At 45.1% G+C, this 19,272-nt stretch overlaps 1 pseudogene; it reads left to right on the plus strand.

Annotated features, from left to right (window-relative positions):
- Positions 1-14,266: 14,266 nt before the first annotated feature.
- Positions 14,267-16,570, plus strand: LOC144771737 (arf-GAP with coiled-coil, ANK repeat and PH domain-containing protein 2 pseudogene; annotated as a pseudogene).
- Positions 16,571-19,272: the final 2,702 nt, after the last annotated feature.

Here is a 19,272-nt window from a genome sequence, read left to right on the forward strand (position 1 = left end):
GACCCGCGTTTTGAGGACTAAGAAGACGCCACGTGGTTCCAGCTCGAGGCTTCTGCTTTTAGCATTGTTCCAGCCCCGCTCCAGCTTCGGCCCCCGCTTTCATTAGCGGTCGTCGGGGTAGGCTGCGGCGGATTGCGGTGGATCACAGTGAATTATGGTGGGCTCCGGCGTGCGGCAGCCCTGACTCCCTAGTGACCTGGGGAGGCGGTAGCAGCCAGACCACCCCTCTGCCCCTCACCTTCTGATCCCAGTTGCAGTTGCTGGCAGGGCTTGTTTTCAGAAATAAATTACAGCCTACTACAGCCATTGCAGACGGCACAGCGGTGTGAGTAGCACCACGGAACTAGTGGTGAGCAGTGGTGAGGCAAGAACAAAGAGGTGAGAGCAAACCGCAGCGGCATGAGTTGCGTTAGTGCTCCAGCAGCGCACAGTTGGAATTGCAAGAGTCTCTCTACGGCGGCGGAAGCCAGCGCTTCCACAGGGGGGCAGGAGCCACAAGAGTTTTCTCTAAAGCGGCGGGAGCCGCCTTAGTGCCCCCGCAGCAGCAGGAGCCACACCAGGGCCCTTGCAAAATGCCAGGAAAAGTAAGCCCCTTTTCAATTACAGCAGGAGCCTTTCGTTCACGGAAGGGAGCCTTTATTTGGATACCGGTATCTGGACATCCGGAGTGAGATGACCTCCAAAAAATTGCGCTCACGGAGAGTGCTCTCCTCCTCACTCAGTCATAAACCAACTAAGATCATTTAGCGGTACCAGACAATTGCAACTTCTCTGCTATAAATCCCACCCTGTTATTACTGGTTTCTTTCGTAAAAAGCCTCGGATGGATCCGGAGGTGGCAGTTGTGGCCCAAGAAGGCCAGATTTTTAACCTCCATCCTGTACTACCGTTAATCTCTTCCTTATCGCCCGCACAGATTCTTTGTAGCTCCAAGGCAGCCTTGCTGGCAGGCAGGTGCAGTCTAGTGGAGGGTCTCGGTCCGTGGATCAGATTACTGAAAGAGTGGAGGTCGGATCCAGTGTGCAACTGTTTGACGGCCCCACCGGTGCCCCTTTGGACTCGGACCTTCTTGCCAGCCAGTCAGTCAATTATTTTAATAAATGGACCAAAGCCGTCAAAGCAGTCAACTATTGACAGTATGAAGGAGACACCACTGGTTGTTCTATCTTCGCGGATGGGCTTCCAAAAGGGATTAGGCGGGGACGGTATCCCGGATGACCACTCTGGTGTTCCCCCGGTGGAGAAGGCAATACCATGCGAAGAGCCATCGCTAGGGGAAGACTTTACACACCCGGACATTGATATAGAAGCTCAAAAAAGGGTCTTGGGAGACTGTTTCTATCGTAGGCATAAAGACGACCAGTTAAAGAGTGGTCACAGATATGTCAATACTCCAATTGTAAGTTCTTCCCCAAGGTGTCTTTCCATGCCTCTCTTATACAGTAGCACAAGTCATTTGATTGGTACCTCCATGGAGTCTTGCCATGATGTATTCTTGCCTGATTCTCAACCAAAATGGGGAAATGAGAGAGAGGGGGTGCCATCAGAATATCTTGTGTGTATTGAAAACATCTTAAAGTCCATATTATCCTTATTAGAGAAATCTGTTTTGAGCTCTGACCATATGCTGGAAATGATTTCTGTAATGCTATTTGAAATCCAAAAGGGAAATAAGTCTGTTACCCCTAAATCTATCCCCACGATTATCCCCCACACGGATAGACGGCTAAGGGATAGGCCGGTATTAGACCTTCCCCATGGAGAGTCGAGAGATGTCTCTGTACAGGCAGGAACTCCTCTCTCCCTGGTGCCCCACATGGCTCCTGTATGTAATCTTGAAAAGGAAGAGCTATGCTTAAGTACATTATTTGAGGAGGTCAAACTGAGTCACCCTTTGGAAAACCCATCTTCAAATTCTTCCCCCTGTTTAAAAAGTGTAGATTGGGGGGCTCGGGAGAAAATGAGAAAATCAGGGCCTTTGCCAAGCAATCCAAACAGGTGGGGAGGGCAGGGGGGAGGAGGAGGCGCTAACCCCTCTGACTACCTCTCAGGTGTACTCTCCTATATTGTCAGGGAAGGGAGGACCGAAAGTAGGCAACAGGGATGGCCCAGTATCAAAACATAAGGGGGAAAACATGAAAAAGAAACACAAAAAAATGAGACGATTCTCCAAACGGAAAGCGCCAAAACTGCATTTTTCCCGGATTTTGGAAAGCCAGAGCGATGTCCATTTAATAACAGAGAAGGGAGGCCCGAAAACTCCATCAGCAGATGACAACCGTAATAAAATCGTTGATACACCCACTCTAACAGACTACCATTTTCGAAACAATTGAGACACCAATACCAGTTACTACGTACGTACACACTGATTCCTAGGTCTACACACACAGCCACTCATTCACCCATACCGTCACTCATACATGCAGTGACTCATCAATACAACACTATTATAGGCACTCATACACCTATACAAACACTCACACACCGCCACTCATCCAGAATTACTCACACATCTAGTCAGTCATGCAAAGAATCAATCACACTTCTATTTACTCAGCCTTACAGTTTTACACACACAACCTCACTAATTCATACTGATACTAACATATACTTACTCTCTTATACAATCACTGATACAAGTACATACTCATCCATACAGCCACTCTCACATTCACTGAGTCTCTCGTATAGTCATTTATATAGTCCAACTCTCTCATACACTGCGTTTTACAAATGTAATTACTTGGACATGTAGCACTGAGATATCCATTCACTCACCAACACACCCATTCAAACACTCACCCACCCATACAGCTGTTTCCACATGCAGTCTTGAACCCATACACCCGGTGAATAAAGAACTCACAAATCTATGCACAAAGTCACACACCTCTCACGCACCTACACACACACTCAGGAAGCCATACAAATAATCAGGCAACCAATCAATTACCCATATAGACACACATGTAACTATTAATCAACCAATGCAGCAGCTTACACAGCAATAGACAGACTGATACAGACATTCACACAGTTTAGTCACTAACCCATGAATTCAGGAAGACACATTTAATCACTAACTTATACAGTCAGTATACACCTACTAAATCCTTCATCCACACACTTATACACCCACTTATTCTTCAATATACCTTGGGCAATATATTTATGAAACATTTTTAAGCTTTGCAGAAACACACAGTCACTAGATGATGTCATCAGTGATGTCATCAGTGATGTAATTTGGGATGTCATCAGTGATGTTATCAGTGATGTCACTGACCATGTCATGAATGATGTAATAGGTGACGTCATCAGCAGTGCATTGCGGGAGCATGAGTTATAGTTAGCTCAACTAACTATAACAGCCAAATTTCCATGGTTTTGTATGAGTGAAATGTGCAACTAACTATAACGTCCCTGATACCTATGGTTTTTGCAGGGAATGTATATATATATATATATATACACACACACACACACACACACACACACACACACATATATATATTTATTGCATTTATTTGAAAGGTTTTATATAGTGCTGGCTAGACCCGGAGGTATCAGAGCACTTTACATGAGTATCAGACCATAGGTACAAGTTACATCATTGCCAAGGTTACAGTTATTAGAGCATAGCGACATTGTTACAAGTTAGGTCGAGACAAGTAATAAGGACAATATGCAGGCAAGAGGAGAGATTCATTGGAGAGGGGGTAGGAGCAGGGGAAGTAGACATTAAATGAAAGGAGGGAAAGAGTAGGGGGAGGGTGAGACACACAGCATGAACGAAGAGGGGTAGGTTGAGAGGGCACCAACCGGTAGACGAGTAATAGCTGCGTCCAGAGTCCAGTAAGCTGTGATCCCAGAGGAAGTGGTATCATTTCCCCAACTCGGCTGCGAGAGGCTCCCCTTATGCAATGGACTCTCTCAGAGGGATCTCTGAGACGCTAAGGCCTACCTACTGGATCCTTCCCCAAAAAGGGGAGAGGGCGTGCTTTGGCAATGGGTGCCATACCATACCTCAACTGTGAGTGACTCCCTTGGCACTGTGGACTCTCTCAGAGGGATCACTGAGGCTGAGACTCCAGAGTATAAGTAAATGGATCTTTCCCCAACAAGGGGAGAAGGAGTGCTTAGCTAAAGGGCACAAGGGACAGGGGGCTATCAAAAGATTACCAGTACTCGTAGTAAAGACCCTGCAACTCTGGTGCGGGTGAAGCACCCAAAAGTATCCATGCCAAAAAATCAAAGACACACAATCCAGTGCTGAATGACAAACAGGCATACGTAGTTTTGCAAATTGAATCCTTTATAACATCTAAGAGCAACCCAACGCATTTCAGCGACATGCACACTTTATTTATTTTATTTTTTACTTATAAAGTTTTATATAGCACGAACTTGATCCCGAAGGATATCAGAGCGCTTTACAATTTGAGGCAAAGGTAACAAATCAGAACATTAGTCTAACATTGGGAATCTTATGGGCATTGAATCAACTAGAAAAAACATAACAGCTCAATATAACCTGAGTACACGAGTAGGAATGGGCTATGCAATGGAGCATAGAGAAATAAGGGGAGTACGTACAATAATCAGGGGTGTGGTGACGGGTTGAGAAATACTACAGCAACAGCGATCCTTGACCCTCGGGTAGGTCGCTTCCCCACCGCTGCAGCTCAGCCTGCCATGACCGCTGTTCCTGCTTTGCTTCTCCCTCCAGATCGGCGCTGTACTCCTGCCTGCACGATCGCCGCCTGGACTACCTGTGCCCCTTGTTTTCTGTGCCCCCGTGTGCCTGCCCACCCACCCATTGGCTTCCTACCCTCCCACCTCCCAGCTGACCCCTCCTACCCTCTTATGGCAAGCCTGTCTGCGCCCCTCCGTGCCTGGACCGTGCCCATGCCAGGACCCCTGGCCCTCGACGATGCAAACCCACACGACAGACCTACGACGCCGCCACCCTCCACGCACTCAACACCGGCCGCAACGCCGCCTGCTACCAAGCCATCCCGAAACGCACCCCCGGACCCTTCACCTGCCAAGCTTGCAAATTCACTGGCCTCCGAACCTGCACCGCACCCGCCAAGCCAGACACCAGCAACAATCACCTCAAGTGCATCCTACTCAACACCCACTCCGTCCACAGGCACGCCGTCGAACTCTGGAACCTCCTCTACACAACATCACCAGACGTCGCCTTCCTCACAGAAACCTGAATGAACGCCTCCTCAACCCCCGACATCGCCATAGCCATCCCGGAAGGCTACAAGATCACCCGGAGGGACCGCGTCAACCAAACCGGGGGAGGCGTCGCCATCGTCCACAGAGACACCATCCGAATCACGACCAACTCCGACGACACCCTCACCACTGCCGAGCACATTCACTTCCAGATACACACCAACCCTAAAACCACCCTCAGAGGCACTCTCATCTACAGACCCCCGGGACCACGCACACGATTCAGCGAAGCCATGCAGACCTCGTCAGCCCGCACGCCCTAACCTCCTCAGACTACATCCTCCTAGGGGACCTCAACTTCCACCTGGAGAACAACAATGACAACAACACCACTGCCCTGCTGGACAACCTCGCCAACCTCGGACTCAAGCAATTGGTGAACACCCCCACCCACTACGCCGGCCACACGCTTGACCCCATCTTCTCCTCCCGCAAGCACATCTCCTTCGGACACTTCACCGGACTACACTGGACAGACCACAGCTGCGTCCACTTCAACTTCAGGAGAACCACGACCCACCACCACCCGCAACAAGTTCCCCGCAGAAGCTGGAGCAAGATCACCGCCGACCAGCTCACCACCGCCCTCAGCCAGAACCCTCCCACCAACACGACGAACCCCAACAAAGTAGCCTGCAACCTCACACAGTAGCTGACCAACTGCGCCGATGACCTCGCACCACTGAAGAACCTTCCCAGCAGACCCAGCAGCAAGAAAACCTCGTGGTTCACCAACGTCCTCAAAAGCTCCAAGAAAATCTGCCGCTCCCTCGAGAAAGCCTGGCGCCGCGACCAGACAACAGAAAACATGACAGCCCTCAAGAATGCCACCCTCAAACACCACCAGCTGATCCGCACCACCAAAAGGACTACATTCAAGGAACGACTGGACAACCACACCCACTACAGCAAGGAACTCTTCAGCATCGTCAAAGAGCTCGCCAACCCCAGTGCCTGCAACAACGACATCACACCCTCGCAAGACCTCTGTGACTCACTCGCCTCGTTCTTTCACCGCAAGATCGCCGACATACACAACAGCTTCGGTGCACAGACCACGCACCCAACCACCGAACCAGCGCCCCCCACCACCACCCTCTGCACCTGGACCTTGGTCAGCACCGAAGACACCACAAGCACGATGAACACCATCCACTCCGGCTCCCCAACTGACTCCTGTCCACACCACATCTTCAACAAAGCCGACTCCATCATCGCATCCCAACTATGGGACATCATTAACAGCTCCTTCGCATCAGCCACCTTCCTGAAGAGCTGGAAACATGCCGAGCTCAGCGCCCTCCTGAAGAAACCCACCGCGGACCCCACTGACCTCCAGAACTTCCGCCCCATCTCGCTCCTCCCTTTTCCTGCCAAAGTCATCGAGAAGACCGTCAGCAAACAACTCTCCGCCTTCCTCGAGACAAACAGATCCCTCGACCCCTCGCAGTCCGGTTTCCGAGCAACCACAGCACAGAGACTGCTCTCATCGCAGCTACCGATGACATCAGGTCCCTGCCTGACAACGGGGAAACAGCTGCCCTCATCCTCCTGGACCTCTCAGCAGCCTTCGACACCGTATGCTACCGCACCCTGATACAGCGCCTCAGCAACACCGGAATCCAAGGAACGGCCTTGGAGCGGATCATCTCGTTCCTCGCCGGAAGAACCCAGAGAGTCCGCCTCCCCCGTTCCGATTCGTGGCCACAGAAGTCATCTGCGGCGTTCCGCAAGGATCCTCGCTCAGCCCCACCCTCTTTAAAGTCTACATGAACCCCCTCGCAGCCATCGCACGCCAATACAACCTTAACATCATCACCTACGCCGACGACACCCAGCTGATCCTCTCCCTCACCAACGACCCCGCCACCGCCAGAGCCAGCCTCCAGGAAGGAATGAAAGACAATGCGGAGTGAATGAAGCTCAGCCTTCTGAAACTGAACTCAGACAAGACGGAAGTCCTCATCCTGGGACCATCCCCCTCTGCCTGGGACGACTCCTGGTGGCCCCCTGCCCTGGGCATTGCCCCCAAGCCAACGGACCATGCACGCAACCTGGGCTTCATCCTGGACTCCTCCCTCACGATGACCAAGCAAGTCAACGCCGTCACGTCATCCTGTTTCAACACCCTGCGCATGCTCCGAAATGTCTTCCGGTGGATCCCCACCGAAACCAGGAAGATGGTCACCCAGGCCCTCGTCACCAGCCGACTGGACTATGGGATCACCCTCTACACTGGAACTCCAGAAAAGACTCCAGCGCATACAGAACGCTTCTGCCACGACTCATCCTGGGCATCCACAGCCACATCGCCGCCCATCTGAAAGATCTACACTGGCTCCCCGTCAGCAAGAGGATCACGTTCAGACTCCTCACCCACGCACACAAAGCTCTCCACGACATGGGACCCAAATACCTCAATACCCGCCTCACATTCTACACATCCACCCGCCAGCTCCGATCAGCCAGCCTCGCCCTCGCCACCGCCCCCCCGAACTCGCAAAGCCACTGCCGGAGGAAGATCCTTCTCCTACCTGGCGGCTAAGACATGGAACTCCCTCCCCACCCACCTACGGCTGACCCAGGACCATCTCTCCTTCAGGAACCAACTCAAGACCTGGCTATTCGAGCAGTAGGGACTTCCCCCCTCCTCCCAGCGCCTTGAGACCCAAACGGGTGAGTAGAGTGCTATACAAATCTATTTGATTGTTTGATTGATCATAGAAATGGTGAAAATGTGTAAACATAAACGACGGGCAGGTGCTCAGCAGGTTATATATAATGCAAGCAATGCGGCAGCCATATTGCAGTATCATTAATGCATATTATACACAGTTGGCCATGTATATGATGTTGCACATAGCAGACAGTACTGCCAGCAATATAACACGTGAAAGGCAAACAAAATAAGTTACCCTTCAGCAATTATGCACGCAAATCCAAATAAAATGTAAACAGTAATGTACACCCTCTTAAATAAAATAAATGATTGTTTATCGACCATTACTGAACCACAATGTTGAAACCGTCTATATATCCTGCAGACAGAAAATTGTATATGGTGACATTAACATTCAAAGTACATGTGCTCCCTGATGAAGTCCTTGTTGAAGGGTAAAAAAGTATTGGCTGATTAGGATGTTTCTATATTGCGAAAAATAACACATTTTTGAAGATTCACCTCTACATTTACTCATGTGTTTATGGACGAATGGAAGAATTTTTTGAACTGTCTGGATGGACTTGTTATGACTGAACTGTCTTTTTATTTTTCATAGTGATATGAATATAACTCCCAGTGATTATTTTTGTAGCGCTCCCAAATAAAAAAATTCTTTGACAGTAAAAATCTTGAGAGCAGCTGGGCCTTTTTTGACTGCAGAGCTGAATAGAAAAATTTGAGTATTAACACTTGTGCCATCATAGACGGCCTATAACTGCTCTGTTTGTGTTATGTTTTTTACACATTTGTTTTGATGTGTTTGTTTATACAGAGCCACTTCTCTTGAAATCAGAGGAAGAAGAGAGTCTTTTTTTGTGCTTGATCCACATGTGATTACGTGCATTTACCAATATGGGGCCTAATTCACAAACTGCACTTTGTAGTACATTTTGAAGTACTAATGTAGTACTAAAAAACTTACTATAAAGTGTTATTCACAAACTGCACTTTTGTAGTAGCTTAAACTTTTAAGTACCTTTACTACTTCTTAGTATTTGCAAACAGCACCAGGAAATTAGTATGTTGCCTTTGAAGATGGAGATAGAAATTACAACTTTTAAGTATCTGTGCTTCCTAATGCCTGACCACCAATATCAAACTATCCTCTGAAGCTTCAAGCTTCTATTTTAGTGAACCACAATGGGAGCAGCTCTGGGGAATTCTGACCTGAGAAGGGAGAGTGTACAGTAAACCTCGCAACCACTCTCTCATACTTTGGTCCATTTTAAGAACATTTTGCAGAATGACACCCTCTAATAATTCTCATTTTGTTAGTCAGAAATCCATATCCATTGTACCTCACCAAGTTATGTTGAATGACAGAATATAGACTAAAATATAATTGGCAAAATATTCACAAAAAACTGTGGTCCAAAATATTAACATTAGGGACCTTCTTCACAAAGATAACTTACACTGTTGAGTAAGTTCATAACTTTTCAGTTGTCAGAAATTGCACTTCTGTAGTATCTCACACTGTTTGTAGTAACTTACACTTTTGATTTAAATCCAGCATTACACATGGCAAACCACTGCTTCTGCAAAACCCTCCCTTACAAAATAATGGAGGTAGGGATTTACTACAAAAGTGTAAGTTTACTACAAAAATGTAAGTTTGTGCAGTTTGTGAATGGCACTTTGTAGTAGTTATGTAGTACTACTGTAGTACTACAAAGCCTACTACAAGTGCAGTTTGTGTATCAAGCCCTATATTTTCAAATCTTTTTCTGAGATATTAATGAGAAAACATTGCACAGAGTACATCCTAGTTTCTGTCAGCCAGAGAGCCAGACCTCTTGACACCCACATTGCAATTACTTAATATTTGGGTAAGGATGATTTGAAATGTAAATGTAAAAAAAATTGCAATATTGTTAAACGTGATGTCACAAGTTGAAACAAAAACAGAGACATTTCAACAATGTTGGCCAACTTGACAATATTAAAAACATAGTCAGCGTGTTCAAATTCCAGTAGATCGAGAAAGTATTGCAAGACCATATTACATTTGGAAAAATGTTCAACTGACTTGGAAGTTAATTTGCAGTAGATGACGCAATAGAGGTGTATGTCAAGAGCAGAAAGAAATGAATCAGTATGGTTATTATATGCTGCAGTGAAGTGGAGGGCGTTATAATACAATGAGAAGAGTGACCTAGTGAGTCTGTATGAGGTGTTGTGATCGAGTACAAAATAAAGTTTTACTGTGCCATTTATAGACTAAAATTGCCTGGAGCATCTTTTAAAATCCCACTCTATGTTTGACCTAACAATTTCAAGTGTTTCTGTACTAAGAAAATGATACATTCATTGAAGAAAATGGATGATTACTCTACATTTAATTACGAATGCTGAAACTTGATGCTCACATCTCATTCTGTCTGTATCCAGGCATCCACCCTCTAAATACCGTGGTGTTAAAATGCAGAAAGGTATGAGTTGGCTAACCAAGATCTGGTTTTACTTCCTTCTCATTCAGTGAGAAATTATTCATTGGAGTGTCCCTCTTCTCTCCACCTGCTGGTTACTGGGCACGTGTCTTGTGGGCTGGCTCCCAATTCCTTTCTGAAGAAGTAACCAGAGACAAACCAATAGGCAAACCCACCTTGAAGCTTTCACATCTTGAATATCAGAAACTGTAGTCCCACCCTTCGTCTATACTGTGTATCACATGGCAGTGCTCAGGAAGAACTAATTAACAACCTTTTTCTAACAAGACCCTCCTTGAATTTCAAAGGGAATCCCTGTTTCCACCCTCCTACATTTCAGTGTTAGGGTCTCTGATCTTTAGCCACAGAAATGCAGGCAACACACCACCCCTGTCTGGAGAAGCTTTGCGGATAGGCCATCTGGACATCTTATGCACATTAAATGAGGGGCATAAAAAATGGATCTCACTGGCCCCAGCACTCAGCCTTATACTACATACAGCGTCCTACTATCAGATGTACTACATGTACTGCACGTACACATATGTGGCATGCACATGGGATGTCAGTGCAAGGTTCTAGGGATTCACATAACAGTAGAACTTTAAATTAGAGGAGTCATGTTGTACATGATTAATTCTCCATCTATGCATTCTCTACAGTTTAAGCCTTCCTTTGTGTTTCCCTTTTTCCTTCCCTTCTAGAATACCTGTGTGGATTCTAGCATGTGTGTTATATAAAAAGAAAACATTCTCACTTTCCTCTGATGTTGATGACACTTTGTGTGATGCTGTACAGACTTCAACTGGTTACATGTTGTCTGATATGGATGATTTTGTTCCTCATCCTGTTGCTGTTAATCAAAGGGAAGTGGGTGGTGGTGATGCTTGAGACTCAGCTGAAAATCCGTTGAACACTCACAACTTATAGGAGTCCAGGAGTATAAGATGTTGCAGACCACCTGCTTATTTGAGTGATTACTGTTGTTGAGTATTACTGGTTATCTTTGTTTTCTTATTTCAGGTTGACACTTATATCTTCATGATTGTTTGTATAGAGGAGGAAGATGTATTGTACATGATTAATTCCCCATCTATGCATTCTCTACAGTTTAAGCCTTCCTTTGTTTTCCCTTTTTCCTTCCCTTCTAGAATACCTGTGTGTATTCTAGCCCAGGTGTCAGACCATTCTATGTTTTGTCAGTTACTTGTCTGCTCAGCTAGCGAGGTGTTCGTTTGGCTGGTGTCTCTATAAAATCCATGAATTACTTACCTGGAGAAGTCTTCAAGTTTCTCACTATTTACAATAAGTCATTAGACTGCACTCACTGACACAGAAAAAAAGATTACATCGAACCAAAGATCCACAAAACATGGTATGATGCCCCCACCCATTTATGTGACCCTCCCCAGGCATGGAGATTAGACTTATGACTACTGCAAGGGTATCTGTAGACCAGGTTCTGGTATTCCTATCACCAGGGGCATGCCTCGACTTCCACACATACGCTAGATTAGTGTGATGCTAAGGTCAAGAAAAAAGTCACAATATCAACTTCATATTCAGTCAGGCACTCATGGCAGGGGGAAAAGCCTGTTTACAATTCAGTACTTTTCCATCCCAACAGCTGCATAGCTAGTGGTCAGACATATGCATAAAACCAACTGGGCCAGCTGATGCTTATTCAGGAGTAGGTTTACCCTCTATGTAAGTAATACGTATGTACATTCAGCCTTATGCATTCAACGGGCGTCTGCATTCTCTTGTGCAGGGTGGTATTTCCAAAAGTAACACATGAGGCAAAAGCTGCTTCCGCTCATCCATTCCTGTGCAGGGGTGGTTACTCTAAGATGTCAAAAAGGTTTTTACTTATTTTATTCGAGAGAAAAATGATGTCTCTATCATCATCATGTGTTTGAAAGAGTGTGTTTACAGTATTCAATCCTGGTATACACATTTACATATGTAAACGGCATTGGGGTGCCACAGAGTAAATCCAAACTTTTTGAGATGACTGAGCTGACACCAACAAAAGAGGCAACAATGGATCTCTGAATGTAGAGCATAGAGTGGAGTGAGCAGGAAAAAACAAGGCAGAGAATGTAAGAAAACGGCAGATACGGGAGTTTGAACAAGGAAGTGAATCCAGATTCCTGCCAAAAGAATGCAGAGACCCTAATGCAAGTTCCCTGATTGTGAAATGTGTTCTCTACATCAACTAAGTCACCAAAGAGTCTAAGGAATTTTAAGATTTTCAGGAAATCAAGGAAAGACACTATAATTTCTTGATATTGCAGGTTGGGCAGAGGATTGTTCCTTGTAGTGACAACAGACCTGGAGAAGGACTGTCTGATTCCCCAATTGTCAAATTGAGAGTATTTAAACACCAAAATGCTGAAAAGTTTGGATTTAACGCTCCATGACAGACACCTCCATTCTGGGAGAAAAAAATCAAATGGCTATAAAGCCACATTGTTTGTTACCTTCACCATAAATTCCCTTCGGTCTTCCATCATAGATACAGCATAGAGACAGTGACCATCCAAGCGACTGATGCATGAAAAGAAAGATCCTTGTCCATTCAACCTCCTTTATCTCGACTAGCCATGAACATAATAGGTGAACCAGAAATATCCAATGTCACTACACAAATGATTAAATAATACCTACAGGTAACATTCGTAGAAAACAAACTCAGCTCAATTTGGACTGGGCCCTATGCAGTGACATTGAACACCTACACATCAAGCAAGGGACATTTTAATGGGCCTTTAGTGTCTCTCCCTTCATAGGTATTGGTGCAAACTCATTCATCTTCAACATATATGAGAATAATTAGAAACAGCACTGTTCATGCCAAAGTACCAGCCATGGGGCTTGTACTTATAAATGAAGGGCATATAGTCCACACTTACTGATTTTCCAGACGCCGCCCTTTAGCATGACTGAAATCCACATTCCTATATATTGATCACCTAAACAAACTTCCCGCTACGATTGTAATTAAATTATCTCCAGAAAAAAAGAACTGCACTGGCCCCTTCCCTTCCAAAATGCAGTTTAAGACGCAATGCAAAGTAATGGTTTCTTTTTCCAAGTCCCTCGGATGAAGCATGAGTGAAACAAAAAATACATGTCCCTAAAGTAAAAACTGTCAATCAGGAGCTGTATTGATCTATTGATTTTCGGACATTATAAACATCTTGTTTAGCAGAATCCACAGTCCTAATTAAGGTATCTGTAAGGTGTTTAATAATCTGTAACACGTTCAATAGTATACTAGTTTAGCAGACAGGAATCCCCTATTGACAAAGACTCTGGGGAGCAGGAGTCTCTGTGGTTGCAGATACCTTCCTTTACACTCGACCTTTGTGACCTGATAATAAAAAACACCCCAGGTTTGCTTATTTACAGGAAAATAACTAAAGACCACTGGGGTTTATGTACGAGGCCCTTGCGCCACTTAAGCGTCACAAAAGTGGTGCAGGGGGTTGTACATCTGCCCCCACTGCCTCCAATGATGAATTGCCTTATTGCTGAAAATGCAAATACATTGGTGGAACCCTGCCGAGGACGACATTCCGATTCTATAATTGTGTCTATGACGCTCGGACTCTTGCATTGTTGTCCGTTGTCTATGTCTATGTGCGTATCTAGGAGACTGGATTGTCTGCCAGCAGGGACAGTGTTCAGAAGTGGAGGACGCGCCGAGGGCTGAGAGCTGAGAGGTGGGCGCTGGGCCGCGGTGAGGCAGGCTGAAGTGTGACAGACTTCAACTGCTGTGCTCAGATCCCCTTATCTTGCTGCTGCCTCCTTATTCCTGCCCTCACCTTGATCACCCGAGAGGGGCCGAGGCCACAGCATGAAGGTGACCGTCGATTTCGAGGAGTGCTTGAAGGACTCTCCCCGTTTCAGAGCCGCTTTGAAGGAGGTTGAAGGTGATGTGACGGGACTGGAAGTGAAACTTGATAAGCTTGTTCAGTTATGTAGTGGCATGATTGATGCAGGCACGGCCTTTTGTGCTGCCAACAAGCAATTTATGAATGGCATTCGGGACCTGGCACAGTATTCAAGCCAGGATGTGGTGATTGAGTCTAACTTGACGAAGTTTTCAGACTGCCTCCAAGAAATGATCAATTATCACACAATCCTGTTTGACGAAGCTCATAGATCCATTAAAACACAGCTCCAGATATTTATTAAGGACGATCTTCGAAAATTCGAAGATGCAAAGAAGCAGTTTGATAAGGTCAGTAAAGAAAAAGAAAACGCACTAGTTAAAAATGCCAAAGTTCAAAGAACAAAACTGCACGAGGTGGAGGAGGCAACAAACCTCTTAATCGCAAAAAGAAAATGCTTCCGGCACATAGCTTTGGACAACGTCCTTCAAATCAATGTTCTACAGTCAGAGCGGAGGACTGAAATTTTTAAATCGATGTTATCCTTCATGAAGGCACATCTAGGCTTCTTCCACCAGGGCTACGATCTCTTCAGTGAACTTGAACCGCACATGAAAGAGCTTGATTCACAGTTGGATCGGCTTGCTGTGGATGCAGCAAAGCAGAAAAGGGACATGGAACAAAAACACTCCACTATTCAGCAAAATGATTTCATCAACGATGATCTCGGACTTGAATACAATGTTGATACTGCTAATGGCATTGTAATGGAAGGATATCTCTTTAAAAGGTCCACTAATGCCTTTAAAACTTGGAACAGGCGCTGGTTCTCAATACGAAACAACCAACTGGTATATCAGAAAAAAATGAAGGATAACCCCACAGTGGTTGTCGAAGATTTACGGCTCTGCACAGTTAAACACTTTGAAGACATAGAAAGACGTTTCTGCTTTGAAGTAGTCACACCAACAAAGAGCCGCATGCTACAGGCTGACTCAGAAAAGCTGCGACAGGCATGGATTAAAGCTGTCCAAACCGGCATTGCTACAGCATATAGAGAAAAGAGTGATGAGACAGAGAAGCTGGATAAGAAATCTCCACCTTCCACAGGAAGTCTGGACTCTGGCAGCAAGGTGGAAGAAAAATTAGTTAAAGGTGAAAGCGCCTTACAGCGGATTCAGTGGATCGCTGGAAACTCTGTCTGCTGCGATTGTGGTCTGGCGGATCCGCAATGGGCCAGCATCAACCTTGGAATCATCCTGTGCATTGAGTGCTCTGAGATACACAGGAGTCTTGGGGTGCACATTTCAAAAGTAAGGTCATTAACGTTAGATACATGGGAGCCTGAATTACTAAAGCTGATGTGTGAACTGGCAAATCAAGTTATTAATCGAATATATGAAGCTAAATTGAAAACCCTTGGAGTAAAGAAGCCAGACAATGAAAGTCCAAGAGTGGAAAAGGAGGCTTATATCAGAGCAAAGTACATGGAAAAGAGGTTTGTGAACCAGGACTGCGTTGCTTCACACCCTCCTGATGGACAGAAAAGGCCTTATTCCCAGTGCAAGAACGAAGACCTCAGTAGTTCTGAGAAGTCCCTGGCATCACAGGATCACTTTTCAACATCTTCCAGAAGTTCAGTGAAAAGCAATGACAGTGTAATCCACTTCAGTTCAGAAGGCATTCGAGAACTTCTTGCCTCTATTGTATCCTCAAAGAAGTTGCATGAACCAGTCCTAGAAGTTGAGAAGCGAGATTCTTCAGTATTTCAGGATTCGAAAAAGTTTCATCCAGGGCTGCACCTTTATCGAGCTGCGTATGAGAAAGGCCTTCCTGATATGGCAGAAGCATTGACACATGGTGCAGATGTTAACTGGGTGAATGAAGGGGAAAACAACGCTACACCCCTCATTCAGGCTGTGCTTGGGGGTTCTTTGGTCACCTGTGAGTTCCTGCTGCAGAATGGTGCCAATGTTAATCACATGGATCTGCATGGCAGAGGACCCCTGCATCATGCTACTGTTTTAGGGCACACTGGGCAAGTCTGCTTATTTCTGCAACGTGGGGCAAACCAGCACACCAAAGATGAAGAAGGAAAATGCCCCTTGACTATTGCACTTGAAGCTGCAAATGCTGATATTGTAACACTGTTACTGATGCAGGAATCTGAAGGACTATATGGACAGCCAGGTGATGAGACCTACCAGGACATATTCCGTGATTTTTCACACATGGCATCCAATGATCCTGAAAAATTAAACCGTTGACAACCATCCCGTACACCAAAGTTTTGAAAGATGTGGAGGAGAAAAGTGCACCCTTGTCCTCACCCACACCTGGTGCTTCCGGAGTAAAGTGCCTGGTCCCTGGCTCTTTACCTGACGGGAACATTAGTTTAAGTACCGAACAGTCTGGGACCTCCTACAGCATTTGATTGACACAATGAATATAGGGTCCTTTATATGCGGAAAGACACCACAGTGCACCAGAAATATGGATACCTCAGCAGCCAGTCTAGCAAAGTACTCCTTGGTTTAAATGTATCAAGTTACCACATGGTCTGACTGTCCATGTATTTCACCTTGTGGTACCTCGGCGGAAGGATACACAGATTTGAAGGCTTCTCATTGTAAATCCTAAGTGAAGCAGATGCCATGCTATGTAGTATATGTCAATTCTGGTGTCTGTTTTCCATGTAAAACACACACCAGTGCATGTTCTAAAATTGTTTATACTGTTATTCTAGACGGCAGCTTTTGAATATCTAATTGTAGTTTTCATGTCCTAGTCAACAATGACTAGCTTGCCATTTCAATTTCTTAGCTTCAATAATAGAGGTATCAGTTTTAAAAGATACATTTGGCACATGGTTAATTGGGCACCATGTAGCATTCTCGTTTAGGAATTTATTTACCCATTTTTTAAATTCTTTAATATTGTGAACGGCATGCAAAGTACGAGGTTTTCAGAATCCTTGTTAGCACCTTACTTGGATATAATGAATGTAATTCTTGGAACCAAATCAAGAAATTGCTAGCTGCATGTGTATCCAAATAGGCAAATTCAATTGAGTCACTTATCAGGTGCACATAAGTTCTAGTTCATCCGTACAGTGCTCCCACAGTGGGATTATTGTAACGTAATCGATTTTTCCAAAAACATTGCACTCCATGCACCTTCTCTTGAAGCATCTCCAGTAGCAACAGCCTTTCTTCGTACCCATATCATTTTGTTCGCCCATTAAATGCAAGTCAAGTCTTACACAAAAAAATGTAAATAAATTAGAACAGAATTTTACCATTTTCAAAAAGGTATAGCAATGTTCTTCCAACTTGAAGGGAAATGTTATGCAAACAAATGTATGTACATAGTTTACTTCTTGAAGAGACCGAAATCAATAAAAACTTTTTGTTTTGAAACAGTAATTTCCAAAAATAATATTAATTTATTAAGTTCAAACTGGTAATTATGAGCATTTAAGTGGTATACGATTTGCAAAGAGTGGCGAGTTTCGTGTTGATTTCTACACTTTTAAAGCACTTAGGCGTAGTTAATTCGCTGCATGAATTTGGGGGTGGTCAATATGCCCCTCATTTACAAGAAAATGATGCAGCGTTGCGCCGCAAGCTGTTTTTGCTGCGCAGAGCTGCACAATTTTCAAAGCATATGGATGCATTGTGTTGACAACAATGCAATGCATGCGTGTGCTTTCCCCTACGCTGGCACACAATTGGCTGCCACGCCCCAGCGCAGGCACCCTTGAGTCATTTTTAAGGGATGCCTGCATTGTGGCGATGATTGTTTTTGTGCAGGAAGCCCAAAAACAATCAGTGATGACATTTCCTCTTTCTATGCATGCTGTAGAATACAGCATGCATAGAAAGAGAATAGAACGAGGAGAAATAAAAGTATTTCTCCTCTTGCACCACTCCTACCCCTTCCCTAGTGAGGCATAGGATTCTGACGCATTCCCAGCTTTTCAAAACTGTAAATCTAGGAATGTGTCAAGTTGCATGGATGTTGCGTGGAAACATCCACAACAACACCCATGGAATGCCCCTTTCATCCGGAGTAATGTGTGAAAGGAACTCATATTTACAAGGTCATGAAATATGACACTGGGTAACTTTACGTGGCTTGTATATATGGGCAGGCACACTGTGCCGCCGGTGTGTTAAAAAAAGTGACGCACCAGTGGCGGAATGACCTTGTAAATGAGGCCCTATGTTTGCAGTGTCTTGTATACTCTTGTGGATTCTACATTGAAATCTTAATCATGTGTCTTCCCTTTTAGGAAAGAAAGCTTTGCAAGTAAAAAACATTTGTCACAGTTTTATAAAAAAAAATTGGATCTGAAGAACCTATGATCAAGCCAAATGTGGAATTCAGAATGCATCCACTCACACAAAAACCCTACTGCCACAAACACCTTTGTGCACATGTACATGTAGGATCAAGCGCTGTGTACACGGTGGCCAAGCTAAGTGGGCACCACAGGCTGAATGCAGGAAGGATGCAAGGATTTTTTAGCACTCACTCCAGGAAACATAGGGCCTCATTTATAAGCCCGTTGTGGTGCTGGTGCATCACTATTTTAGAAGCACGAGTGGTGCAGAGTGCCTGCCAATATTTACAAGGCTGCATAAAGTCACCTTGCATGACTTTTCATGGCCATGTAAATATGGGACCATTTTACCCATTATTAGTGAAAAGGGCAGTCCATGGGTGTTGCTGCGGGTGTTCCCAAGCAACATCATGGAACCTGACACATTCACAAATTTACAAAATGTCGTAAACCTGGGAATGCTTCAGAATCCTACGACTCTCCAGGGGCAGTGCAGAAGTGGCACAAAGAGAAGAAATACTTTTGTTTCTCCTCGTTTGTTGTTCTTTCTATGTGTGGTGCATTTTGCAGCATACATAGAGGACCAACCTGCCTTTAGTGATTTTTTATCTTGCACATAAACAA

This window comes from Lissotriton helveticus, chromosome 8, assembly GCF_964261635.1.
Source record: "Lissotriton helveticus chromosome 8, aLisHel1.1, whole genome shotgun sequence".
Lineage (NCBI taxonomy): Eukaryota > Metazoa > Chordata > Amphibia > Caudata > Salamandridae > Lissotriton > Lissotriton helveticus.